The following is a 6,247-nucleotide window of genomic DNA, read 5'->3' on the forward strand; positions in this document are numbered from 1 at the left end:
AGGTTGCCGGCCAAGGCCCCGCCCCTCTCTGGCCTCCCGTCTCCCTCGAGCGCTCGCACTGGGCAGAGCCTTGCCTGCAGAAATGTGTCCCCCGAAAAGTGGCTGCAGAGGCCCCAGCAGCCCCACACCGCCGAAGGGCAAGTTTGGAGCTATGACAGTAACTTACCCGATCAGACGTGCCGTATGTATTTGAGTTTGTATGAAAGCTCCCGCTCCAAAGTTAGGCTAAGCTAGCCCAGGCCGGAGTCAACCAGCCTCCAGCCTCCAGGGTCCTCTCTCAGTGGAGTCCCAGAGGAGGCACTTAAATGTCCCAATGAGTTGTGATAAAGGGTGTGAAATGTTGCCAACCAGGGAAGTTCGTTAGAGATGCTTACCAGGAATTCCTGTTTCTTTCCTAAGGCTGCTGTAACAAATGGATACAAACTAGGTGGCTTAAAACAACAGAGATGTATTGTCTTACAGTTTGGGAGGCAGAAGTCAGAAATCAAGGTGTCAGCAGGTTTGGTTCCTTCTGGAGGCTGCGAGAAAGAATTTGTTCCAGACCTCTCTGTTAACTTCCGATTGCGGCCTGCAAACCTTGGTTGGAGTGTAGATGTATCATTCTAATCTCTACCTCTATTTTTACATCAACTTGTCCTCTGTGTCTTCTTGCTTTTTCTTTTTTTTTTTTTAAAGATTTTTATTTATTTATTAGAGAGAGAATGAGAGAGAGCAAGCACATGAGAGGGGGGAGGGTCAGAGGGAGAAGCAGATTCCCTGCTGAGCAGGGAGCCCGATGCGGGACTCGATCCAGGGACTCCAGGATCATGATCTGAGCCGAAGGCAGTCACTTAACCAACTGAGCCACCCAGGCGCCCGTCTTCTTGCTTTTTCTTAGGACACTTGTCTTTGGATTTAGGATGGCCGACCCCTCCCCCCCGCACCCCGAATCAAGGGTGATCTATCTCAAGATCCTTAATTTAATTACATCTGCAAAGACCCTTTTTCCACAGGTCACATTGACAGGTTTTAGGTGGATATATCTTTAGGGGAAGGAGCACTATTCAACTCACTAGGGCTGGTCAGATAGGCAGTCTCTGCCTGGTACCTGCGCAAATTCCAGATACCCAGAAAGAAAACGATAGTCAGTATAAATCATATTGTTTAGGATGCCTGGGTGGCTCAGTTGGTTAAGCGGCTGCCTTCAGCTCAGGTCATGATCCCAGGGTCCTGGAATCAAGTTACGCATCTGGCTCCCTGTTAAGCAGGGAGCCTGCTTCTCCCTCTGCCTCTCCCCCTGCCTGTGCTCCCCCTGCTTGTACATGTGCTCTCTCTGGCAAATGAATAAAATCTTTAAAAAAAAATTTTAAATCATATTGTTTGTACAGTTTATATATTATGAACCACTCTGATCACTTTTTTGGAGTGATGGGAACTCTCCTGAAATCCAGGTTCCCAGATGCCTGCCAAGGGTTAAGTTAGTAGGCAGGGTGTTTCTAACGATAAGTGTTTAGACTGCTGCATCAACTCTTTTTTGTACACACTTCTTTTGTTAGATTTATTCCTAAGAATTTTATTCATTTTGATACAATTGTGAATGGATTTTTTCTTTTTTTAAAGTATAATTAACATGCAGTATTATATTAGTTTCAGGTGTACAATATAGTGATTCAACAATCCTATACATTACTCTGTGCTCATCACAGTAAGTGTACTCTTAATTCCAATCACCTATTTCACCCATCCACTCACCTGCACTTTTCCTGTGAATGGAATTTTCTTCTTAAAAATTTTCAGGGACACCTGGGTGCTCAGTCAGTTAAGCATCCGGCTCTCAGTAGGGGAGGCTGCTTCTCCCTCTCCCTCTGCTCCCCCCCATAAATAAATAAAAAACCTTTTTTTTTTAAGATTTTATTTATTTATTTGACAGAGACAGCAAGAGAGGGAACACAAGCAGAGGGAGTAGGAGAGGGAGAAGCAGGCTTCTCGCTGAGCAGGGAGCTTGATGCAGGACACAATCCCAAGACCCTGGGACCATGATCTGAGCTGAAGGCAGATGCTTAATGACTGAGCCACCCAGGCGCCCCAAATAAAAAACCTTTTTTTTTTTTTTAAAGATTTTATTTATTTGACAGAAAGAGACACAGCGAGAGAGGGAACAAAAGCAGGGGGAGTGGGAGAGGGAGAAGCAGGCTTCCCAGGGAGCCCGATGCGGGGCTCGATCCCAGGACCCTGGGACCATGACCTGAGCCGAAGGCAGGCGCTTAATGACTGAGCCACCCAGGCGCCCCCAAATAAAAAACCTTTTAAAAAATATTTTATTTATTCATTTGAGAGAGAGAGAGAGAGCACAAGCAGCGGGGAGAGGCAGAGGGAGAAGAAGACTCCCCGCTGAGCCGGGAGCAGGCTCCATCCCAGGACCCTGAGATCACGACCTGAGCTGAAGGTAGTTGCTTAGCCATCTGAACCACCCAGGCATCCTTAAATAAAAAATCTTAAAAAAAAAAAATGTTCAGGGCATCTGGGTGGCGCAGTTGCTTGAGCATCTGCCTTTGGCTTGGGTCATGATCTCGGGATCCTGGGATAGAGCCTGCTTCTCCCTCTCCCTCTGCCACCCCCCCTGCTTGTGCTCTCTCTCTCTCTCAAGTAAATAAAATCTTTTAAAAAAATGTTCAGACTGCTTGTTGCTAGTATATAGAAATATAACCGTTCTTTATATATTGATTTTATATCCTCTGACCTTGTTAAACTGCTTATTACTGCTAGTAGGGCTTTTTTTTTTTTTGTAGATTCCTTATGATTTTTATTGTTTTTAAAGCTTTTATTTACTTATTTGAGAGAAAGTGCATGGCGGGGGCAGGGGCGGGGGAGGGAATGTTGTTTAATCTCACAACCCTGAGATCACGACCTGAGCTGAAACCAAGAGTCGGACACTCAACTAAATCTGCCACCTAGACACTCCTTTCCTTATGATTTTTAAATAGATAATCATATCATCTGTGAACAAAGATGATTTTGCTTTTTCCTTTCTAATATGTATGCCTTTAATTTTTTTCTTGCCTTATTGCACTGGCTAGAATCTTTTGTACAATGTAGAATGATTTCAAATATTTAAAAAATATTTTATTTATTTATTTGACAGAGACATAGCGAGAGAGGGAACACAAGCAGGGGGAGTGGGAGAGGGAGAAGCAGGATTCCCTCTGAGCAGGGAGCCTGATGTGGGGCTCAATCCCAGGACCCTGGAACCATGACCTGAGCCCAAGGCAGACGCTTAAATGACTGAGCCACCCAGGCACCCTTGATTTCATTTTTTTTTTTTTAAAGATTTTATTTATTTATTTGCGAGAGAGAGAATGAGAGACAGAGAGCATGAGAGGGAGGAGGGTCAGAGGGAGAAGCAGACTCCCCGCCGAGCAGGGAGCCCGATACGGGACTCGATCCCAGGACTCCAGGACCATGACCTGAGCCGAAGGCAGTCGCCCAACCAACTGAGCCACCCAGGCGCCCCACCCTTGATTTCAAATATTTCTTCTGTTCCTGCCTTTCTTTTCCCTCTGGTGTTCCCATTACAGGTGTGTTACACCTTTTATGGTTGTCCCATAGTCTTTGGATATTCTCTCCTGTTTTTTTCAGTTTTTCTCTTTATTTTTCAGTTTTCAAGGATTCTTTTGACATATCCTCTAGCTCAGAGATTCTTTGCTCAGCCATGTCCTGTCTGGTAAGCCCACAAAAGGCATTCTTCATTTCTGCTCCAGTGTCTTCGCTAGCATTTTGTTGTTGTTTTTTCTCAGGATTTCCGTTGTTCTGCTTACATTGCCCATCTGTTCTTGCATGCTGTCTACTTTATCCATTAGAGCCCTTAGCATATTAATCAGTGTTTTATATTTCTGCTCTGATAATTCCAACATCCCTGCCATGTCTGTTCTGAAACTTGCTCTGTCTCTTCAAATTGTGGGTTTTTTCATTGTGTAGTTTGCCTTGTAATTTTTCTTGATAGTCAGACATGATGTACTGGGTGAAAGGAACTGCTATAAATAGGCTTTTAGTAATGTGACAGTAAAGTGTGGGGAGAGAGGAAGTCTTTATAGTCCTGTGATTAGGCTTCCATCTTTAGTGAGCCTGTGGCTCTGGACTGGGAGATTCACCAGTGCTTGTCCATCCTTTTTTTCCCTCTCCTCTTAGCTGGGACAGGCATCTCTAGAGGGTGGCAGCTGGGGATTTCCCTTCCCTGAGGTCAGTGAGGCTCTGGTTAACTAGTCTCCCTTGAGAACAGGCCTTGGTAAGAACAAAGGGCTCTAGCACCTTTCAAAATGGCTCTTGGCCCCTCCCCAGCAGGAAGCAGGAGGGAATTTTTCTCCGATATTTACTGTGGGAACCAGGCCATGGTCCTGGAGATAAATCTCAGTGTTGTGGGGGCCCTTACGACTGGATCTCCCAAAGTTGTTAAATCTCAGGACTGTCCACTCTGAGCCTCTGGGAATCCATCCGTCATAGCCGAGGGGCCTCGTGCCAGCACAGCTCCCATGGTAGTTTCTGCTTATTAGTCTTTGCTCTGGTAAGCTGTGATGGCTTCTGTTTACCTATCTGTCTCTCCAATCTGTGGTTTGCTGTGTCCCCCCTCCCTTCTCTTACAGATCCAAGAGCAGCTGGTTTTCATTCTGTTCAGCTTTTTACCTGTTAGAATGAGTGGTAACTTCCAAGCTCCTGACACGCAATCTAACAAGGTCAAATTGAAGTGGTAAAAGCAGACAACCTTGCCTCATTTTCAGTCTTAGTGGAAAAGCATTAAATCCTTCACCATTAAGTTTCATGTTAGGTACAGATTTTTCCTAGATATATTTGATGAACTTGAGGAATCTATTCCTAGTTGGTTGAGAGTATTTATTGTGATAGGCATCAACTTTAGTCAAATGTCTTTTCTGCAGTCATTGTGACAATCCTGTGGTTTTTACCCTCTCTTCTGTCAATTGTGTATTGCATTAAATGAGTTTTGGACACTAAACCAACTTTGCATTCCAATGGGATAAACCCCAATAATCTTGGTAGTAATACTTTTTACATGTTCCTGAATTTGGTTCTTCATTCATTCCTACTGATTTACATGACCATCTTATGTCATTTCCTTTCTTTTTTTTTTTTTTTTAAGATTTTATTTATTTATTTGACAGAGAGAGACACAGCGAGAGAGGGAACACAAGCAGGGGGAGTGGGAGAGGGAGAAGCAGGCTTCTCACTGAGCAGGGAGTCCGATGCGGGGCTCGATCCCAGGATCTTAGGATCATGACCTGAGCCGAAGGCAGACGCTTAACGACTGAGCCACCCAGGCGCCCCATTTCCTTTCAGCTTGAAGAACTGCCTTTGGTATTTCAGGTAAGGCAGATTTGTCAGCAATGAATTTTCTATTTTGTTTGGGAATATCTTTTTTTTTTTTTTTTAAAGATTTTATTTATTTATTTGAGAGAGAGAATGAGAGAGAGAGAGAGCACATGAGACGGGGGAGGGTCAGAGGGAGAAGCAGACTCCCTGCTGAGCAGGGAGCCCGATGCAGGACTCGATCCCGGGACTCCAGGATCATGACCTGAGCTGAAGGCAGTCGCTCAACCAACTGAGCCACCCAGGCGCCCTTGTTTGGGAATATCTTGATCTCACCTTCATTTCTGAGGATCGTCATTCCGGGTATAGAATTTTTTCATTGACCGGTTTTACTTTTCCTTTGGCACTTTGAATATGCCATTTTATTGCCTCATGGTCTTCATTGTCTCTTAGGAGATTTCAGCTATTAATTGTATCATTCTTACCCTTCTACTGCTTTCATGGTTTTCTGTCTTTGACAGGCAGGAATGTGGTAATGGTGTACACAGGTGTGGATCGCCCTGTGTTTCTCTTCTGTGGGTCTGTGCGGCAGTGGTCTTGCGATGCCCTGCCTCTGCCTGGCAGCACTGTGGGGTTCTTGCAGAACAGGGTAGGACCACAGTCCCTCCTGTTCTGATGGTGCTCCAGAGGTAGCACTTATTTTATTGAGGATTGTATCTTTTAGGGGCGCCTGGGTGGCTCAGTCTGTTGAGCGTCTGCCCTTAGCTCAGGTCATGATCCCAGAGTCCTGGGATCGAGTCCCGCATCGGGCTCCTTGCTCAGCGGGAAGCCTGCTTCTCCCTCTGCCTGCCGCTCTCTCTCTCTCTCTCTGACAAATAATAAATAAAATATTTTTTAAAAGATTTTATTTTTCTTTTTAAGATTTTATTTATTTATTTGAGAGAGAGAATGA

Source organism: Leptonychotes weddellii, chromosome 5 (assembly GCF_054177405.1).
Source record: "Leptonychotes weddellii isolate Sample4059 chromosome 5, ASM5417740v2, whole genome shotgun sequence".
In the NCBI taxonomy this organism is placed as follows: Eukaryota; Metazoa; Chordata; class Mammalia; order Carnivora; family Phocidae; genus Leptonychotes; species Leptonychotes weddellii.